The 22,994-nt window shown below is 49.5% G+C and overlaps 1 long non-coding RNA gene across 2 annotated transcripts; it reads left to right on the top strand.

Moving 5' to 3' along the window:
• The first annotated feature begins 4,457 nt into the window (after positions 1-4,457).
• Positions 4,458-15,990, top strand: LOC143935548 (uncharacterized). 2 transcript variants are annotated; one of them, XR_013263555.1, is made up of 4 exons: positions 4,458-5,211; positions 8,108-8,129; positions 15,185-15,336; positions 15,650-15,990. It is a non-coding gene; the product is annotated as an uncharacterized LOC143935548 (long non-coding RNA). The 2 variants fall into 2 exon arrangements; XR_013263554.1 differs by lacking the exon at positions 4,458-5,211 and having other exon boundaries at positions 8,026-8,129.
• The last annotated feature ends 7,004 nt before the right edge of the window (positions 15,991-22,994 follow it).

The following is a 22,994-nucleotide window of genomic DNA, read 5'->3' as shown; positions in this document are numbered from 1 at the left end:
ATCCCCATTCCACCCTCCATTAATGTCTGACCCCTAACTGACCTGTCTGCCCAATGTAATTCTGGTTCACCATCCTCCCTCAAACACAGTTTAAATACTCCTCCAGCATCCTCATAAACCTCTCCCCCAGCACAGCAGACCCCATTCCATTCAAGTGCAAACCATCGTTAGCATATAGGTTGCACCCCAATGAAAAGTCAGCCCAGTGCTCTAGAAATCCAAATCCCTCCTCCCTAAACCAGGTCTTTAGCCATGCATTCAGCTCTCTAATCACCCCCTGCCTTTCCTGTGTTGCGCATGGTACAGGCAATATTTCAGAGAATATCACCTTGGAGGTCCTTCCCTTCAACTTGTAGCCTAGTTCTCTAAATTGATTCTTAAGGAGCCTCCACCTTCCATGTATACGGTCATTGGTTCCAACATGGACCAAGACCGCTGGGTCATACCCAGCCCCTCCCAGTAATTTATCCACCCAGTCCACCACATGCCGAACCCTAGCACCAGGGAGACAGCAAACTATATATATATATATATATATATATATATATATATATATATATATATATATATAAACAGTCTCCTACATATATATCCACTGCATTCTAGTCTAGCCAAGCCCATACCTGACTGCAAGCCATTCCTGGTGTAATTTTTCTAGTAAACTTCAGGTGGCGTTTTGCTAATCCAATTTTACAGCATGTCTGGAAGGCCACCAAGGAAAGGCAGATGATCACAGGCCACTAAAAGAAGGCAAGCAGGCTCTGTCTACAGCCAACAGTGCTGGTTGTGGACATGGTGCATCCTCAGCACGTGGCTGTGGGGCACGCTTGTCCTTTTTTCGACAGCTGGTCGCGTTGAACGATAACATGCAGAAGAGTTGGTAGAGTGGATCACAAAGCCGTTCTCATCCTCCTCATCCTCTGTCACCCAGGCTAAGACAAGTTTGGCTGTCAATGCAGCTGCCAAAGCAGCCTATTCCATTGGCTCAATTGCATCAGTCACTCCTTCCCTAGCCCCACCAGCATGTCCTGAGGAGTCCACCGAAATGTTCGACCAAGTGTCGATTACATGCTGCAGGAGGATGAGCAGCGTTTTGAAGGCTCTGATGATGGTACCCAGGTTGAGGATGAAGGCAGTCATGTGAGCCCAGAGAGAGGGGGTGCCCAAGAAGGACAAGGAACTGGCAGTCATGTTCCCTCAGCTGCAGCATATTGCCAGGTTTGCTCCAGTGGTGAGGAGGGAGGGGGTGATGATGTCACTGGCTCTATGTGGGTGCCTGATAGAAGAGAGGAGGAGGAGGAGGCGGCACATCTCCAACGAGGCAGGATACCTCCAGGGGCCAGCTTAGGGACAACCAACCGACTGCATCACATCGAAGAGCTCCGCATGTGCAGGGCACTGCAGACTCCGTGTGTATTTTGAAAAGTTCTTTGGTGTCGGCCTTTTTTGAGACATGTGCAGCAGATCACACCTTTGCTGTTTGCAACATATATCAGAAGTGTATCAAGCGTGACCAAAACAGCAGCCACTTGGGCACCACATGCTTGACCAGACATATGTCAAGCTCCCATGCAGTCCATTGGCAAATGTACGTAAAAGACCCACACCAAAGAACAAGGCAGACCCCTCCTTGCTCCTTATCAGCTGGGATCTCCAACCCCCACTATACCTTCAGTCCTCTCAGAGACCTGCACTGAGAGGAATGAAGGTGTAGAATTAGGTGTCCCAAGCACTTGCGGGCATGCTGCTAGTGGTACACCAACATCCGATTGTTGCAGTCAAATTTCCATACCCCAGTTGCTAAACCGTCTAAAGAAATTCGGTCCCAACAATCCACATGCTCAGAAGCTGAATGCTAGTTTGGCTAAATTGCTAGCACTCCAACTGCTGCCTTTTCAGCTGATAGACTCTGCCCCCTTTCGAGAATTTGTGGAATGTGCGGTACCTCAGTGGCTCTTCCGGCTCTCTACCGGCATGTGGAAGGCAATGTCTTGGCCTCGTTGGACAGGGCGGTCAATGGTAAGGTGAATATTAACGCAGACTCATGGTCCAGCAGGCATGGACAGGGAAGTTACCTTTCTTTCACGGCGCACTGGGTAACCCTGCTGACAGCTGAGAAGGATGCAGGACATGGTGCAGTAATGTTGGAGCTTCTTCCACCACCACACCTCCAAAATGCTGGTAGCGGTGATTCTGCCAAACCTCTCTCCTCCACCCCCTCCTCTTTTTCTATTGCCTCTTCTTGTGCAGATTTGTCCTCAGAACCAGCGGTGCTCTGTAGGCATTCAAGGGGATATGCAAGCACTCAGGCAAAAAGATGCCATGTGGTGCTTGAGTTGGTCTGCTTAGGGCATAGGAGCCACACTGGGGCAGAGATTCTGGCAGCTCTGCAGGGGCGAGTTCAGAGGTGGTTGACGCCATGCCAGCTTCAGGCAGGAATGGTGGTTTGTGACAATGGCACCAACCTCCTCTCCCTCCGACAGGGACGCTTGGCCCGTGTTTCCCGTTTGGCTCACATCCTTAATTTAGTGGTGCAACGGTTCTTATGCAGGTACCTGGGCTTACAGGATCTCCTGAGGCAGGCCAGGAAAGTCTGTGGGCATTTCCCGCCAGTCATATAATACCAGTGCTCGGCTGGCTGACCTTCAAAGGGAATGCAATCTGCTCAAGAACCGCCTCATCTGTGACATGCCCACCAGGTGGAAGTCAATGGTGGCAATGCTGCAGCGGTTGCACATCAGTGATACTGTCCCTCTTGTCTTCCTGTTGGAGCACACGCTGCGTGGAATAATGGACAGGGCATTTGAGGCAGAACAGAGGGAGGAAGAGGAGGACTTCCTTACCTCTCAAGGCCCCTTTTATACAGACAGTATTCCTGCAGGCCCGCCTATCACACAGGAAGTGAAGGAGGAGGATTGTGTCAGCATGGAGGTGAAGCCTGGCACTCAGCATCAGCAGCAGTATTCAAGGGATCGTTTTCAGTCCCCAGAAACCCATGGACTTGTACGTGGCTGGGAGGAGGTGGCTGCGGATCATGATGTCCTTAGTGACCCAGAGGACTCTTCTTGATCCATGTTACCAGGGTAAGGTTGCAGAACTTATCCAGCCTTCATAGAGGGGGGATGAAACATCTTCGGGAGGCCTTGCAGAAAGGTTTGTGCAATGCGTTTTCAGAGCTTCGGAGGTTACAATTTCCTGGTCCTATACTATACGGCCTGCCCTATATCCTCTGCAGAAATTTGGGCCTTAGGTTGGTGGTACTAGAACACTGTAAGCCCTCAGTTACTCTTGGGGACCAGGTAACATGGATCAAGAAGGGTTGCTAGCCAGTACTGATCCCTCTCCTTGATACCACAAATCCAAGGGTCCTTTTGCAGGCTTTGAAGGATCAGGGAGGCCATGCAGCATAGGTTTTCTGAGGCATTCAGTCCAGAGTCCTCTGGGTCGCTAAGGACGTCATGATCCGCAGCCACCGCCTCCCAGCCACGTACAAGTCCATGGGTTTCTGGGGACTTCGGTAAGTCACAGAATGAGTGGTGGATAAGGTGGTCCTCTGACCAATGCGTTCAGACAATTTTTTAGTCAGCAGCCCCAAGGTCTGATTGGTTCCAGCAACCATCGCCAGCGTCTGATTTACATGGTGCAGGAATACCTTGGGGCAAGATCAGATTTGGAGACCTTTCCAAATAAAAATCCACTGGGTTACTGGGTCTTGAGGATGGATCCCTTGAGGATGGATCACTGAATGCACATTCAGTGCTGGTGGAGGCTTTGTAATTGATCACAGACTGCACCTGTCCACAGACTCAGTTGATCGGCTCATCTTCAAAAAAATGAATTAGTCTTGGATCACCAGCTACCAAGCACCTGATGCTGATGTAACCGATTAATTTTTTTATGAATGTGAGATCCCTTGAAGACTGCCTATGCTGATGCTGAGTGACTATTCTGTTATGCTGAGTGATTATCCTATTCCTTCTCAATGTTCATGTTGATAGCCTCTAACAACATTTTTGGTTCTGGGCACCAGCACCAGTGCCTAAAGCCAAATTTCTATGCCCCTGTTTAACAGGAGCATGCAATTACATTTTTTCTGTAATATTTTGCAGTATGGCTCATTCCTGTGCTTAACTAGAGTATCTGTGAAGGGTTGCATTGTTGTGGCACCAGTGCCTAAAGCCCAATTTTTCTGCCCGTTTAACAGGGGCGTATAATTACAATTTTTTCTGTAATATTTTGAAGCAGGGCTCGTTCCTGCGCTCAACTAGAGTAATTGTGAGGGCTTACAGTGTTGTTGCAACACCACCACACAAGGCTCAATTTTTCTGCCCCTGTTCAACAGGGGCAGTTAATTACAATTCTTGATATAATATTACAAAGCAGGGCCCGTTCCAGAGCCCACCAAGAGTAACTGAGGGCTTACAGTGTTTTGATACCACCAACACCTAAGGCCCAAATTTCTGCAGAATATATAGGGCAGGCCGTATAGTATATACAGGTGGTCCCCTACTTTCAAACATTCGGCTTACAAACGACTCCTACTTACAAATGGAGGGAACAACAGGAAGTGAGAGGAAATCTACCCATAGGAAGGGAAATTCTCTCCTGTAAGAGTTAATATGGGAAAAAGGTGTCTCCACTGATGCTTTACCTCCAATCCTTGTTTCCCTAAAAAACACACATTTTCAAAATCCAATTGTCATTGGGACAGAAAGTGAGGTGAAATCTTCTGAACAAGGGCACAGACAGCAAAACAAATGTTGCAGGAGTGATGATAACCCTTCCCTATGTTATCCAAAAAGCTTAAAGTGGTTGTCCAGCCAAAATGTGACTTTTTAAATAAAAATAACCTATCATACACTTATCATACACAAGCTTAAAGCATTCTAGTAAAGTTAGTCTGTAAACAAAGGTCCGTTTTGTTAGGTTATTACAGCATTTTGTAACTTTATAAACTTGCAGCAGACCGTGGCCATCTTAGGTGTGGGCATCTGAAGCCAGACTGTATTTCTTCCTGGATCTCAGCCTTGCAAATCTCGCACATGCTCAGTGCTGCACAAGCAGTGAAATAGGTTTCAGGTCAGGTTTCCATAGCAACGGCAGTGCCAGAGGAAGTTGCCACCCCTTAGCTATGCAAACCCCTCCTCTCCTCCTCCCTCCAGGAACCAGGAAATATACTGCATTTATAACAATAGACACCAGCAACAAAAGGTAAGAGGCTTAAACATATACTAATTGTAAACAAAATCATTTGCTTCTGTGCAGATATATCTACATAACAAGAGATATATATCTTGTTATATACATATATATATATATATATATATATATATATATAGTGTATATTTTGTTATGTGTGTGTGTATGTATATATCTATATAGATATATCTATATCACTTGTTATACATGTATCTTATATATGTATCTCGTTATATATGTGTGTGTGTTTCTCTTTCTCTCTCTCTCTCTCTCTCTCTCTCTCTCTCTCTCTCTCTCTCTCTCTCTCTCTCTCTCTATGTGTGTGTATATGTATATCTACACCCAGCGGCTACTTTTTTCTGTACAGCTTTTCATTAAAAAAATAATAATCGCAGCAACAAAATTAATATATGCATTGTTCGATCGCCACTTTGCTCACCCATTGCTGCCTACCAGTCCCGCACTTACCCCATCCATGTCATGGCTACGGTGGCTTACCCCTGCATCTCTCCCGAGTCCTGGCGTTTGCTTATTATCACGGCCAATCGGGTCTTAGGTAGGACTCCCACCCAGTTGTGTCTCAGGACCCTTTTCCCATGATTGACCAAGAGGAAATTAGTGTCACAATAACGAGTTTAAATTTGCTAATGTCACACAAGTGGGTGGGCTTTGAGCACGGTGCTCTCTGCGCCATGGTCACCCTTTCTTGAAGCCTATTAGAGCCTTTGGGCTCTAATCAAATGCTTACAAAAATAAACAACCCCACGTTGTAATCCATGCATCCACCAACCTTCATGTAGCTATAGGGCCATGGATATGGGGGTGTGGTGCGTGTGTCTCCATTATGGACCATTTGTTATGTGTGTGTTAAAATCCCTACTTCATATGTGAGTTCTAATGGTACAGATTTTAGAAAGGCAACATTTACTCAAATAACCACTATTTACAACCAAGGTATGCAGAATACCATCTCTTTATGCTCAACACATTGAAACTTCAAGTAGATGGGCTACAGCAGCAGAAAACCACACTGGGTGCCACTCCAGTCATCTAAGTACATGATGATATTGAGGCTACAATTGTCACAGATTCACCAAATTTGGTCAATAGAAGATTGAAAAAATGTTGACTGGTCCGATGAGTCTCATTTTCTGTTGTAACATTCAGATGGTAGGGTTTTAAATTTGCATAAAAAAAAAGTGAAAGCATGAATCAATCCATCCTGCCTTGTATCACCGGTTCAGGTTGGTGGTGGGTGTGTAATCAGGTCTGGTGCAAGAATTTTTGACACCCTAGGCGAAACCTCATTTTGCTGCCCCCCCCCCCCCCCCCATTGGCTCTGCCCATGGCTCCACTGCCTTTGCAATATGTGACCCGCCCAACCATTACACACACACACTGACCCACCTACCTGACACATACACTGACCTACCTGACCATTACACACACACACTGACCCACCTACCAGACACATACACTGACCCACCTACCTGACCATTACACACACACACTGACCCACTTACCTGACACATACACTGATCTACCTCACCATTACACACACACTGACCTACCTACCTGACACATACACTGACCTACCTGACCATTACACACACACGCACTGACCTACCTACTTGACCATTACACACACTGACCCACCAACCTGACACATACATTGACCTACCTGACCATTACACATACACTGACCCACCTACCTGACACACACATACACTGACCTACCTGACACATACACTGACCTACCTGACCATTACACACACTGACCTACCTACCTAACACATACACTGACCTACCTGACCATTACACACACACGCACTGACCTACCTACTCGACCATTACACACACTGACCCACCAACCTGACACATACATTGACCTACCTGACCATTACACACACACACACACACACTGACCCACCTACCTGACACATACACTGACCTACCTGACCATTACACACACACACTGACCTACCTACCTGACACATACACTGACCTACCTACTTGACCATTACACACACTGACCCACACATCGAGCTACCTGACCATTACACATACACTGACCCGCCTACCTGACACACACACATACACTGACCTACCTGACCATTACAAACACACACACACATACTGACCTACCTAGCTGACTTCTTATTTCCTGCCACTACTCCCCCCCCCCCCCCCACAGCTCGCTGTAGATAGTGATCCTCCCTCCTCCTTACCTCTGCTTCATCGACCATTACATCCGGGCTCTCCTCAGCACTGGGCGGTGTTGCTCTGGTGTCAGCTAACAGATGCTGCACCTCTCGATGCTCTGATCTCCACCGAGCCCCACCCCTCCTCCCCACACACACACACACACACACACACACACACACACACACACACACTGCTGTGAGCTTTTACTCTGTGAAGACATTGGGGGATTGGAGGCATACAGAGGCCGTGGCTGCGCCCTGGGGGGTAGTGCGCCCTAGGCGTCTGCCTACTCCGCCTAGTGTTAGCACCGGCCCTGGGTGTAATGGTGGGGGGTATATTTTCCTTGCCACACTTTGGACCCCTTAGTACCAATTGAGTATTATTTAAACAGTATTGTTGCTGACCATGTCCATCCCTTTATAGCTGCAGTGTCCCCATCTTCTGATGGCTCCTTCCAGTTCTACACTCAAAACGGTGCTGTGAAAGCTGTACATAATAAAGTGTCCAGTATGTATGTATTTATACCTATACACAAACACTTTTTGTTTCATGATATGTGCGTTACTATACATATTATGTGTGCACATATATACATTTTTTCTTTACTAACTATACAAAATATAATTTTAGTTATTTCTCATTTAACCCAATTTATAATTTTTTGTGATCTAATAATTTTTTTTTTTATTCTTACATCTAACAGATCTTACTGATAAAAAATAATGGTAAGTAACTTTTTAGATTTCAAAAACAAACTTACAATGTTTATAATGTAAAAGTTACATGTCTGTACTTCGTATTGTAGCCATGCATGAGCTCGTTTGGCTGGGCTTCTCCCGTTTTCAGCTGGTCTGAAGTCCGCTCTCTGCTGACATCACACAGATCAGTCCAGGCACCGTGTCATCCCGACTCTGGAAGTCTGGATGCGCCAGGTGCTTGGACTGCGAGCCATCTCAGTGGAGAGCCGCTGAGTGACAGGCAGCAGCTCTCCGATTGGCTCGGTTCTCACGGATCCCCCTTGGCGATGTTTGATCGCTCTATTCTCAGTGCAAGGCACCGGTGGACACATGCAGCATCGGTCACATGCTGCATCCACCTTGGTAAGTATAACGTTTAAAAAAAAAACAAAAAAAAACCCACCACAATTCTCTTTTAATGTTTTTTTCAGTGTGTGCCAAAAAATAAATGTAAAATCCACAGCTACAAATACAGTAGCTGGTGACTTTTAATCTATGGACACTTACCTGTCCAGTGAGGCTGCAATGTCTTTTCAGATCAGCTGTTGGTAGCTGCCGCCACCATGACCAGCATGGGCGTCCGCAGAACTTTTTCCAAGGGGGGGCATCATTTCAAGGCCACTCATGCTCCGCCCCTTTTCGACAATCTCATGAAAATCTTTACACTGGTAATACATATGTGTTATATAACAGATAATTCATCTTCACTTTGTATTGGAAGTTACTCTGACTGTGTTCCATGCCCATATAGCCTAGAGAATGTACATCTTTTTACATTGCAATACATCTGTTGTGGCCATATTTTGATCTCATACTGTCACTGGATTGGCTGTTTTCATCAAGATAAAAATATGGCAACAACAGATGTATTGCAATGTAAAAAGATGTACATTCTCTAGGCTATATGGGCATGGTACGCAGCCACCTGAGTAACCTTGCGGACGCCCATGCTTTCAAAAACCAGCCCTGGAAAAAATTTCATACCAGCCTCACAGCATTATTATACCAGCCCAACAGCATTATTATACCAGCCCAACAGCATAACGTCATTATTTTCTGGTTCATGAAAGGGAAAAACCATACATTTTAAAAGCACCTTTGATGAAGAGAGTATTAGATATAGATATGAAATCACATAGGGCTTTATATATATATTCAAATTCCAGTTAATAGTGGTAAGTGATCAATCATCAAGGGGGACCCCAGAAACTCAGAACGTGGGGGGGAACCACCTTCTTCAGAAAGAATACTCTAAGGTAAGGGGGGTGGGTTACTAATATAAGGAGGACACCCTTTATGTCAGTGCCCCTTACATTATCGTATTCACTCCCCCCTTACATCAGTGACCCCCGACTGGCCTGGCGGTGCTTTCACTGACCTCCTCTCAGGTGCACTGTGCAGGGCTCAGTCAGTCGGCTCCAGCTTGGAGGTTTTATCCTATAGTCTCCTATCCACAGTCCACACAAGTCTGACTTCTCCCATGACCCCCATCCCGGCGGTGCTCCCACTTTTGACTCCTCTCCAGACTCCCTCAGGGACTTCAGACATGCTACAGGAGATGGACAGAGACTGCAGACTTGATGCAAGAGCTCAATGCAGCCTCACCAGTGCCCATCAAATTCAGCCTCACTGTGCCCACCAATGCAGCCTCACTGTGCCAACCAAATGCAGCCTCACTGTGCCCATCAAATGCAGCCTCACTGTTCCCACCAAATGCAGCCTCACTATGCCCACCAAATGCAGCCTCACTGTGCCCTTCAAATGCAGCCTCACTGTGCCCTTCAAATGCAGCCTCACTGTGCCCTTCAAATGCAGCCTCACTGTGTCCATCAAATTCAGCCTCACTGTGTCCATCAAATGCAGCTTTACTGTGCCGTGAATGCAGTCTCACTGTGCACATCATTGCAGCCCCTCCTGTGCCCCATGTCCCAGTCTGCAGTCCCTGTCTGTGGGAAGGTGTGTTGTTGATGATGCTTGGTACGGTACCTTGCATGCCAGCAGGATATCCATGACGGCCAGCAGCAGGCAGGGTCTGTTCTCGTTTTGGATGGGGACGGTGCTCCTTCCAGAGGATTTGTCTGCTGTGAGATGGAGTGGTCCCTGGCCACCTGCACCTTCAGCCGTCCTCATTTTCTGGCCCCAGTCAGCCTGCCCTCTGGTCCTGGGGAAGTGGAGAGCACTGAGTGGGAGTTGGAGAGAAGGGGGAGCAAAGAGTACTGGCGGGGTTAGAGAACACATGGGTGGGGGCAAAGAGTGAGGGGGAGTGGAGATCACAGGGGTGGGAAGCGGAGAGCACTTGGGGGGAACTTGAGAGCACTGGGGGGGCCAACAAGAACAGGGGTAGAGAGCACGGTAGGCTGAGAGCACTGGGGGGGCTAAGAGTGTGGGGTGGTGAAGAGCACTGGGGGGGGGCACAAAGAGCAGGGGTGAGTGGAGAGCAATGGGGGGGGAGCTTGAGAGCACCAGTGGGGGCCAGAAAGAACAGGGGTGGAAAGCATGGGGGACTGGAGAGCACTATGGGGGGTGGAGAGCACATGGGTGGGGAGTGGAGGGTGCTAAGGGGGAGCCAAAAAGAACAGGGGTGGAGAGCACGGAGGGTAGAGAGCACGGGGGGGGGCTGGAGAGCACCAGGGGGGCAGACAGAACAGGGGTGGGTAGTAAGGAGGGCTGGAGAGCACTGGGGTGGGGGCTAGAGAGGGATGGGGAGAGCTGAAGAGCACTGGGGGGGAGAATAGGGGGGGAGCATTGGGGGGAGGGGAGAGCACTGAGGGGAGAGCACTGGAGGGGAAAGAACAGGGGGAGAGAGGAGAGCATTGGGGGAGAGCACTGGGGGGAGTGGAGGGCACGGGGGGGAGAGCACTGGGGGGAGTGGAGGGCACGGGGGGGGGGAGAGAACTGGGGGGAACAGGGGCGGAGAGCACTGGGGGGGAAAGCACTGGGATGGTGGCTAGAGAAGGATGGGGAGAGCTGGAGAGCAGCAAGAACAGGGGAGGAGAAAACTGGGGGGGGGCAGGAGAGTGTGGTGGTGGTGGTGGAGGAGAGCACTGTGGGGGGGGGGGCAGGAGAGTGTGGTGGTGGAGGAGAGCACTGGAGGGGGTGGCAGGAGAGTGTGGTGGTGATGGAGACCACTGGGGGGGCAGGAGAGTGTGGCGGTGGAGAAGAGCACTGGAAGGGGTGGCAGGAGAGTGTGGTGGTGGAGGAGAGCACTGGAGGGGGTGGCAGGAGAGTGTGGTGGTAGAGGAGACCACTGGGGGGGGCAGGAGAGTGTGGTGGTGGAGGAGAGCACAGTGGTGGAAGAGAGCATGGGGGGCAGGAGAGTGCGGTGGTGGAGGAGAGCACTGGGGGGGGGGGCAGGAGAGTGCGGTGGTGGATGAGAGCATTGGGGGGGCAGGAGAGTGCGGTGGTGGAAGAGAAGAGCACTGGGGGGGGGCAGGAGAGTGCAGTGGTGGAGGAGAGCATGGGGGGGCAGGAGAGTGCAGTGGTGGAGGAGAGCACTGGGGGGGCAGGAGTGTGCGGTGGTGGAAGAGAAGAGCACTGGGGGGGCAGGAGAGTGCGGTGGTGGAGGAGAGTACTGGGGGGGGGCAGGAGAGTGCGGTGGTGGAGGAGAGCACTGGGGGGGGCAGGAGAGTGCAGTGGTGGAAGAGAGCACTGGGGGGGGGGTCAGGAGAGTGCGGTGGTGGAGGAGAGCACTGGGGGGGAGGGCAGGAGAGTGCAGTGGTGGAAGAGAGCACTGGGGGGGGTCAGGAGAGTGCGGTGGTGGAGGAGAGCACTGGGGGGGGGCAGGAGAGTGCAGTGGTGGAAGAGAGCACTGGGGGGGGTCAGGAGAGTGCGGTGGTGGAGGAGAGCACTGGGGGGGGCAGGAGAGTGCAGTGGTGGAAGAGAGCACTGGGGGGGCAGGAGAGTGCGGTGGTGGAAGAGAGCATGGGGGGGCAGGAGAGTGCGGTGGTGGAGGAGAGCACTGGAGGGGCAGGAGAGTGCGGTGGTGGAGGAGAGCACTGGGGGGGGCAGGAGAGTGCGGTGGTGGAGGAGAGCACTGGGGGGGGGGCAGGAGAGTGCGGTGGTGGAGGAGAGCACTGGGGGGGGGCAGGAGAGTGCAGTGGTGGAAGAGAGCACGGGGGGCAGGAGAGTGCGTGGTGGAAGAGAGCACGGGGGGGCAGGAGAGTGCGGTGGTGGAGGAGAGCACTGGGGGGGGGGCAGGAGAGTGCAGTGGTGGAAGAGAGCACTGGGGGGGCAGGAGAGTGCGGTGGTGGAAGAGAGCACGGGGGGGCAGGAGAGTGCGGTGGTGGAGGAGAGCACTGGAGGGGCAGGAGAGTGCGGTGGTGGAGGAGAGCACTGGGGGGGGCAGGAGAGTGCGGTGGTGGAGGAGAGCACTGGGGGGGGGGGGCAGGAGAGTGCAGTGGTGGAAGAGAGCACGGGGGGCAGGAGAGTGCGTGGTGGAAGAGAGCACGGGGGGGCAGGAGAGTGCGGTGGTGGAGGAGAGCACTGGGGGGGGCAGGAGAGTGCGGTGGTGGAGGAGAGCACTGGGGGGGCAGGAGAGTGCGGTGGTGGAGGAGAGCACTGGGGGGGGGTCAGGAGAGTGTGGTGGTGGAGGAGAGCACGGGGGTCAGGAGAGTGCGGTGGTGGAAGAGAAGAGCAGGGGGGGCAGGAGAGTGCGGTGGTGGAGGAGAAGAGCAGGGGGGGTCAGGAGAGTGCGGTGGTGGAGGAGAGCACTGGGGGGGGGGTCAGGAGAGTGTGGTGGTGGAGGAGAGCACGGGGGTCAGGAGAGTGCGGTGGTGGAAGAGAAGAGCAGGGGGGGGCAGGAGAGTGCGGTGGTGGAGGAGAGCACTGCAGCCCCCTCCCCCCTCGATCCTCCTATCCAGGCACTGTAGCACGGATGGGCATCTACTCCTGTGTATCACAGCGCTGGATGGCTGTGTTCGGCGGCCGCTCTGTAACTATCACGTACCTTCTAGTAGCGAGCCCGGATTGCGGAGAGAGGCCTCCTTTACGACTCCCACTACCGGTTTCCTGGCAATGTAACAGGGAACACAGGAGTAAGGAGGGGTACAGGTGCCTGGCAGGATCAACAGATGGGTAGGATGGGTAGGCGAGGTTCAGTGGAGCAGGTAATCACAGTGAAGGGATCAGCAGGTAGTTTATAGCAGATACACAGTTCAAAGGAGCAGGTAACTTGGCAATAAGCAGTGCAGGAAAGCAGGCCACTTGTAGCAGGTGAACAGTATAATATACACAAGTGCTTGCAGCAGATAAACAGTCAATATAAGCAGGCACTAGGAGCAGATGGACAGTGCAATACTAGCAGGTTACTTGTAGCAGATGACACAGTCCAGTATAAGCAGGTGACTTGCAGCAGATAGGTAGTTCAATATGAGCAGGCACTTATTGCAGATGAACAGTTCAATACTAACAGATCACTTGTAGCAGATGACACAGTTCAGTATAAGCAGGTTACCCTTTTAGCAGACGGATGGTCAGAGCAAGCCGGATCGGATACCAGACAGGAACGAAGTACAAGGGAACAGGCAGGAGAATAGTCACAACAAGCCGAGGTCGGGTGCAGGCGGATAGCAGATAGGTCACAGGCAGGCCGGGTCAAACAGGAACAAACAATACGGATCAGGTCTCACAGATATAACGCTGTAGAGCAGACAGCAAAGACTGTTGGCAAGAGGCTGGTTTAAATAGGCCGTTTGGCGCCAATACGGACGCACGCACGCGACCGTGCGTGTGCCCGCGCACGCGCACCTGTGTACGAACGTAAGGGCGTTCGTACGATCGTGCGTACCCGCACGATCGTACATCAGAAGACCTGGAGGACAATCTCTTTGTGAGATTTTCATGACAGTAACACAGTCCCGCCCCCCCAGACCAGCTTATGTGATAGGCGGAGCGTTGATTCTCTCTACTATCACACGAGATGGTCTGGGGGGGGGGCGGGACTGTGTTACAGAGCGGCCGCCGAACACAGCCATCCAGCGCTGTGATACACAGGAGAGAGCGGACTCAGAAAAAAAAATAGTGCAGCATGGCGGCGGCGGCAGTGGCAACACCTTGGGGATTCCAGGGGGGGCACTTGACCCCCCTTGCCCCCTGCTGCGGACGCCCATGATGACCAGTATGAGAAACTGGCATTGAATCCATTGGGATTCATGGTCATATCCCTAATGTGCATACGCAAATCATGATGCACTCTCCAAATGTCATGGGGGCAAAGGAGGGAGGTTCCAACGTTTGACGTACCTCGCCTATGTCAGATGGAAGTGGAAATATGTACCTGTCAAAAACAGTTGTGGGAAGGCAGATAAGTGTAGCTATAACTCCAATTGGAGCCTTGCAACTTCACAGCTAGTTTCCCAATGCGCATGCCTGAACCGTGTTGCGCTTTGACAATGGAAATGTTGCATGTAAAGGAGGAAGGGGGAGACAAACCTATTGGACAGACCATTTCTCGTACCAATGTTGACTGTGAAGTGTGGTCAAGGAAGCAAGACAGTTAATTCGTTGTTTGATTTAAAAAGCCCTCATTTTATTGGCGTAGGTATCTAAGGGATGGGGTAGGTGAGAATATAGGAAGAGGACATTGGATAGGGGTGGTTATTTCTTGAAGGCATTCCTGTAGGCATTACAAGTGCAATCTCTAAGTGTGTGTGTGTGTGTGTCCATAAAGAATTTTAAAATTGACAATGCTCTTGATAAGTAGAAAATATCTTTTAATGTAAACATTTTTTTATTAAAGCAGGGTGCAATACTGCCTCAGATTGAAGTTGAAAACCCCTCTGTTAGCAACTACATAGAGTATAAGCATTATTAGAAATAGCTTGAGGTATCATGAAGTGTAATTATAAAATTAAATAAAAAAAGAACCATGATGAATTACTATCAAACATTATTTATTTAAATAAAAATAAACAACATCTTTCTTTAAATACATTTTTGCCAAACAAGAATAAATATTAAATCAAAATTCGTAATAAAATTAATTTTATTTATTAACCTATAAAGGATAAATAGGTAAAGAAAATATTTTTTGGTTTATGCTACAGAGACAAATGTTGCTTGAGGAACTATGGTCACAATATCCAGAGCCAGAAAACGATCCAGCATTTCCATGTAATCCATTACAAAAGATTTTCATGCTGCAATCAACAAACTAAAGAGGAAGGTGAAACAGAACGTCTTGGGAATAGGAAATGGTGTAAGTGCAGAAAATGCATTCCAATGCAATATCCAATATTACTGATAATCTATAAAAAAAGCCAAAAAAAAAAAAAACAGTGATCTGTGTGTATAAAAAAATAATAATAATAAGCTGGTGTGGCGACATTCCTAGACTCCAGGACAGGTAAGTGTCCTAATATTAAAAATCTACAGCTGTAGTCTGTGTAGCTGCTGGCTTTTAGATTTCTGAAAAAGGTAGGCAGACCTACGATTTAACAAATTAAAAGTTCCAATATATAGTGAATTATTTGTTATGCAACTGTAATAATTTTTATTTATTTATTTTTAAGACGATTGCGGAAGACAGCTTATAGAACGTTTACTGCATGGATCTATGGCTACTTGGGAAAGGGAAACCGGAGAGTCATCCCATCTTGTGCTGTTAATGCAGTACGAAACGCTTTGTTAACCACTTGCTTACTGGGCACTTAAACCCCCCTCAGTCCCAGACCAATTTTCAGCTTTCAGCGCTGATGCCCTTTGAATGACAATTGCGCGGGCATACAACACTGTACCCAAATGACATTTTTATCATTTTTTTCCCACAAATAGAGCTTTCTTTTGGTGGTATTTAGTTACAGCTCGGAGTTTTATTTTTTGCTAAACAAACAAAAAAAGATGCAAAAAAAAAAAAAAAAAAATCATGTTTTAATAGTTTGTTATAAAATTTTGCAAACGGGTCATTTTTCTCCTTCATTGAAGTGCGCTAATTAGGCGGCACTGATAGGCTGCATTGGTGGGCACTGATGGGCTGCATTGGTGGGCACTGATGGGCTGCATTGGTGGGCACTGATAGGCTGCACTGGTGGGCACTGATAGGCATAGTTAAGGCGGCACTAATAGGCACAGATAAGGCGGCACCGATGGGCACAGATAAGGCGGCACTGATGGGCAAAGATGGGCACAGATAAGATGGCACGGATGGGTGGCACGGATAAGTGGCACGGATGGGTGGCACGGATGGGCACTGATAGGTACCACAGATAGATGGGACTGATGGGCACTGATAGGTGGCACTGATAGGTGGCTCTGATAGGTGGCACTGCTGGGCACTGATGGGCGGCACTGCTGGGCACTGATGGGCGGCACTGCTGGGCACTGATGGGCGGCACTGGGGTGCAGCACCTTTGAGGCAGATTTTGGGTGGCACTGTGGGTGGCACTGCTGGGTGGCACTGTGGGTGGCACTGTGGGCACTGCTGGGTGGCACTGTGGGCACTGCTGGGTGGCACTGTGGGCACTATGGGCACTGCTGGGTGGCACTGACAGGGGGGCACTTACTTTATTTCAGGATGGCACTGCGGGTGGCAGGTGGGCACTGGCAGGGGGCAGGTGTCCGTTTAAATTGCTGGCCGTGATCGGGACTGATGTCCCGAACACGGCCGCCGGCGATCGGCTTTTTTTTTTTCTCCTCGCGCTGTCAGCGCGAGGAGGAATACTAGCCGATTACCGGCTCCGTTTTATCACATGATCAGCTGTCATTGGCTGACAGCTGATCACGTGATAAGGGGTCGGGATCGACCCCTTACACGGATCGGTGATCAGGCGAGTCTCACGGACTCGCCGATCACAGAGCGCGCCGCGCGCGCCCCTCAGGGGGCGCGCAGGCCGCTCGTAACCGGGACTACGTCAATAGACGTAGTCCCGAAAATGTGGGTCCGCGCTATTGCCGTCATTTTGCAATAGCGCGGTACCCAAGTGGTTAAAGATCACAACGATTCATGTCGAATTCATGTATTCTAATGCTTATGAAGCCTCAGAACTGGCCTTGGAGTAACATTCAATTTAAATTATTTTATATATTTTTTTTTACATTATGTTAAAAATGTTATGAAAAAAAAATAAAAATAGTAAACTGAATGAGAATATTTATACCTTTTTTCATGTTTGATTTTATACTTACAAGGTTGTTAGATACCACAAACCAGAAATGGATATCCTAGTTTAAGGCCCCTTTCACACTGACGTCCCGTTCAGGCCCGCTTGTCAGTTTTTCAGGCAGACCTGAACGGGTGCTCCATAGAGCTCTATGGAGCGTCGGATGTCAGCGGTGACATGTCCGCTGACATTCGACCCGCTCTGATCCGAAAAAGTGTAACGGAGGAAAAAGCTATTTTTCCATGCGGATCGGATCGGGTGACGACGGGCACTGCGGTCCGTCGTCATCCGATCTCCCATAGGGGAGAGCGGCGCTGTGACAGGTCTGTCCCTGCGCAGTGTGCAGAGACTGACCTGTCATCTCCCTGCTCAGCGGGGATCGACGGAGTCTTCCAGTATCAAAGGTATAAATTGTTCAACCATTGGGCTGTGCATTCCAGGATTTCTTAACCACTGTTAGATTTGATCTGGATTTTGGGGAAATTAATATAATTGAATATCTGGTGTGGTTTGTATATGACCAGTGCCATAACCACAGGTTTTGATAAAGCAGTTAGGCATATCTAAAAAGGGGGGAAAAAAAAGTCACATATTATAAAACACATTATAAATAAACACACCATCCATATTCACAACTATATTAATATAATTACAAAAAATAAAAAAATAAAACCTAATCTAATACGATTAGGTTAGTATTGTCATTGTCCCAATTTTAAATCGCTATAAAAGCACAAAAAAAAAATGTTAGAATGTTCTATCAATGGTTTTAATAATAGAGATATCCACCAACCATAAATGAACACCAATGCATGTCTTCAAACCGATTTCTTCTTGATGATACTCAATAAATATTAAAAGAAGAAGTATAAAAATAAAAAAAATAAAAATGTAAACTCCATAAAAATGTGGACAATTGTAATATAAGAGCACCTGGATCATAAATCAAAACGGTATTGTCTACAGCAGGGGCGGATCCAGAGCCTAGTCTCGGGAGGGGCACTGCCAGAAAATATTTTTTTTGGGGGTAAATTTATCAGGGAAATTGCTGGTGTTAGCGATTCAATCATCACGGCGCCATGGTTGTTATGGTGTCAGGATGATTGAAGCACATTACTATTATTACATTGTTATAAAAATTTAAATGGTTCAACTCACCATAATGTAGAATCAGTGGGAGCCCTGAGCGTGTCACCTGCTGCTGTCACCTGCCACACGTTGCGGATTGTCACTTGCCACGTCGCCTGTCACCAGATGCAGATTGTCACTTGTCACACCACCAGATGCAGATTGTCACCCACCACGTCCCATGCCACACGTTGCAGATTGTCACTTGCCACGTCACCTTTCACCAGATGCAGATTGTCACTTGCCACGTCCCATGCCACACAATGTGGATTGTCACTTGCCATGTCCCAGGCAGCAGATTACCAGTCAAGCAGCAGAGAGATGAAATAATCTCTCTGCTGCCGCGGCTGCCTGCACACTGCACAGTGAGGGCGGAACTGCAGGGACGCAGGGCGGGCGCCTGGCGGTGAGAGATATCATCTCTCTTCTCCCCCGCCCGCCCGCCGGCTCCCTGATTGGCCAGCAGTCGCTCACATACTGTCAGTTATCCGAGCCGAGCCACCCACTGTCTCTCAACAGAGCCAGCCCGCCGGCTCTCACCCTCGGCGACACCTGCCCGCCCACTCACATTCTCAAAGGTGGCAAATTTTTTTTTTTTTTTAAGGAGTTTGGATTGCAGATAGGCTTGTGTAAGCAGATACAAGTCTGTTTACATATGCCGTTCTATAGAGGTGAATGGAGGGTCAGATTGGGTCCTCATGAAAAACAGACAGGTAGACCCGATCGGACCAATAGTGTGAAAGGGGCCTAAGGCTGCTTTCACACGGACACATTGCGGTTTTCTTACATCTCAACTAACCTTGATCTTCACTTCTTCCTCAGGATTCCTGCAGCTGGTTGTGGCTGTCCCCCATGTGGTTATAACTGGTGGCTGCTGCTGGCTGTCCTAAAGGGCTGGTACTTCGGACAGGTGCTGGTACTGCTGGCTGTTAGGTCTGATCACACCTATGGCATTTTTAGTGCTTTTTGCAGATTTGCTACAGAACGTGTTCCATTTCAATCCAATGTTAAATGGATGTGGTGCAAATTTGCAAAAAGCACAAAAAATGCATAGGTGTGAATCAGGCGTTACTGCTGCTGGGCACTGCCTGCTGATACCACCGGCTGGTACTTGTACTGCTGGCTGGTACTGGTGGCGGTTACTGCTGTTTGGTACTGGTAATGCTGGTAATGCTGCTGGGTACTGGTGTCCAAATTGCGGGTTCCCATGCGTTAGTGTGACAGAAAACAGAAGCATGCTGCTGTAGAGAGCAGAAGCGATGCTTCATGTCATAGGCGGGAGTACATTTGGTATCATTCCACCTGAGAAGGAGCCAGCTGGCTTCCTCTAGCGACGGCTCCGTTCTTTGTGCTGATGCTCGGAGATGGAGGGTCGGGAACCCGCGATCTGGGCATGCTGACCCGACATCTCAGAGCAAGACATGGCGGGCCACATCAGAGTGCCAGCGGTTGGGCACCCCTCGAATAGCCCATTGAGCTTATGCCTACAAAAAAAAAAAATTATAGTTATAGTTGTCACCACACACTTCTGTGATAAAAAAGTGTGCTCAGGTGCACAACAAAGACTAATAAATTTCCACCAAAAAATAAAGCTCCACTCACGAGAGAGAGATTTGTTTATTTTCTTGTGTGATATAGAAATAATAAAATGTATGTATTCTTAGTGTAACGTGAGTGTCAGATACAGACCTTAGATATAATCTGACCTATAACCATATATTAAATAAAAAAAAATAAAAAAACACCACACCACACACACAAATGTATGAGAATATAGAATTTTATTTGTCTAATATTATACATTTGTATATTTAATACATTTAACAATATTTGTGAAAGCCTTTTTATAATTACAATAGAGAGAGGGAGAGGGAGAGAGAGAGAGAGGAGGGGGAGAGAGAGAGAGAGGAGGGGAGGGGAGAGAGAGAGAGGAGGAGAGAGAGGAGGGGAGGGGAGAGAGAGGGGGAGGAGGGGAGGGGAGAGAGAGGGGGAGAGAGGGAGAGAGAGAGAGGGGGAGAGAGAGGGAGAGAGAGAGAGAGGGGAGGGGAGAGAGCGGGGGAGGAGAAGAGAGGGAGAGGAATGAAAAATATTATTTAGCTGAGAGTAATGAACCTTTTCATACTATTTCTTAATTTTTAGTTTTCCAAATTTGCTAAATCATTTCGATCTTCAACCTAGAGGATAAAAAAAAAAAAAAAATTTAATTATAAATTTAATAAAAATATATACACATTTGTGAATAAATTGCATTATTTTGTTTATTGCTTACCTGTAAATGGCGTACACCAAGTAAAGATGAATTTCTACAGTCCTACAGCTTCTGCAATAAAAAATAAATAAATAAATAAAAAAGGTAATGACTAGATTTCATCATTCTATGATAAGGGGTAGTGGGCAAGTTGAAAAGGGAGAGCAGATGAGGGTGACGCAGGAAGAGGGGTATAGAGACAAAATCTACCTGCCCAGCACAGCACACGTCCCACCACCCCACATCTGCCCCCACACCTCCCCCCACCGCACATCTCCCATGTCCCCCAGCACAGCCCACCCCCCCACCACACAGTACATCTCACCTCACCTCACATGTCCCCTCACACCACACATCTCCCATGTCCCCGAGCACAGCCCACGTCCCCCAAGCCCATCACATCTCACCGCACATGTCCCTCCACCCCACATGTCCCCCTAACGCACAACACATCCCACCACACAGCACATGTCCCATGGATGACAGTGTCAGTAGGGCAGAGGACAGTGTCAGCAGGGCAGAGGACAGTGTCAGAGTAAAAGGTGTCAGTAGGGCAGAGGACAGTGTCAGTAGGGCAGAGGACAGTGTCAGCAGGGCAGAGGACAGTGTCAGCAGGGCAGAGGACAGTGTCAGTAGGGCAGAAGACAGTGTCAGCAGGGCAGAGGACAGTGTCAGCAGGGCAGAGGACAGTGTCAGCAGGGCAGAGGACGGTGTCAGCAGGGCAGAAGACGGTGTCAGCAGGGCAGAAGACGGTGTCAGCAGGGCAGAGGACGGTGTCAGTAGGGCAGAGGACAGTGTCAGTAGAGTAAATGGTGTCAGCAGGGCAGAGGGCAGTGTCAGCAGGGCAGTGTCAGAGTAAATGGTGTCAGTAGGGCAGAGGACAGTGTCAGTAGGGTAAATGGTGTCAGTAGGGCAGAGGACAGTGTCAGTAGAGTAAATGGTGTCAGTAGGGCAGAGGACGGTGTCAGTAGGGTAAATGGTGTCAGTAGGGTAAATGGTGTCAGTAGGGCAGAGGACGGTGTCAGCAGCAGGGCAGAGGGCAGTGTCAGCAGCAGGGCAGAGGGCAGTGTCAGCAGCAGGGCAGAGGGTAGTGTCAGCAGCAGGGCAGAGGGCAGTGTCAGCAGCAGAGCAGAGGGCAGTGTCAGCAGCAGGGCAGAGGACAGTGTCAGCAGGGCAGAAGGCAGTGTCAGCAAGGCAGAAGGCAGTGTCAGCAGGGCAGAGGGCAGTGTCAGCAGGGTAAATGGTGTCAGTAGGGCAGAGGACAGTGTCAGTAGGGTAAATGGTGTCAGTAGGGCAGAGGACAGTGTCAGTAGAGTAAATGGTGTCAGTAGGGCAGAGGACGGTGTCAGTAGGGTAAATGGTGTCAGTAGGGTAAATGGTGTCAGTAGGGCAGAGGACGGTGTCAGCAGCAGGGCAGAGGGCAGTGTCAGCAGCAGGGCAGAGGGCAGTGTCAGCAGCAGGGCAGAGGGTAGTGTCAGCAGCAGGGCAGAGGGCAGTGTCAGCAGCAGAGCAGAGGGCAGTGTCAGCAGCAGGGCAGAGGACAGTGTCAGCAGGGCAGAAGGCAGTGTCAGCAAGGCAGAAGGCAGTGTCAGCAGGGCAGAGGGCAGTGTCAGCAGGGTAAATGGTGTCAGTAGGGCAGAGGACAGTGTCAGTAGGGTAAATGGTGTCAGTAGGGCAGAGGACGGTGTCAGTAGGGTAATTGGTGTCAGTAGAATAAATGGTGTCAGTTGGGCAGAGGACGGTGTCAGCAGCAGGGCAGAGGGCAGTGTCAGCAGCAGGGCAGAGGGCAGTGTCAGCAGCAGGGCAGAGGGCAGTGTCAGCAGCAGGGCAGAGGGCAGTGTCAGTAGGGCAGAAGGCAGTGTCAGCAGGGCAGAAGGCAGTGTCAGCAGGGCAGAGGGCAGTGTCAGCAGGGCAGAGGGCAGTGTCAGTAGAGTAAATGGTGTCAGTAGGGCAGAGGGCAGTGTCAGTAGAGTAAATAGTGTCAGTAGGGCAGAGGACGGTGTCAGTAGGGTAATTGGTGTCAGTAGAATAAATAGTGTCAGCAGGGCAGAGGGCAGTGTCAGTAGAGTAAATAGTGTCAGTAGGGCAGAGGACAGTGTCAGTAGAGTAAATGGTGTCAGCAGGGCAGTGTCAGCAGGGCAGTGTCAGTAGAGTAAATGGTGTCAGTAGGGCAGAGGACAGTGTCAGTAGAGTAAATGGTGTCAGTAGGGTAGAGGACAGTGTCAGTAGCGTAAATGGTGTAAGCAGGGCAGAGGACAGTGTCAGTAGAGTAAATGGTGTCAGTAGGGCAGAGGACAGTGTCAGTAGAGTAAATGGTGTCAGCAGGGCAGAGGGCAGTGTCAGCAGTGCAATGTCAGAGTAAATGGTGTCAGTAGGGCAGAG

The sequence above is a fragment of the Lithobates pipiens genome, unplaced genomic scaffold, assembly GCF_037356315.1.
Source record: "Lithobates pipiens isolate NorthernLeopardFrog02 unplaced genomic scaffold, aLitPip1_a1.2 Scaffold_28, whole genome shotgun sequence".
Taxonomy (NCBI): Eukaryota; Metazoa; Chordata; class Amphibia; order Anura; family Ranidae; genus Lithobates; species Lithobates pipiens.
Note: the sequence above shows the minus strand (reverse complement) of the source record. Positions and strands in the feature narration are given on the sequence as shown.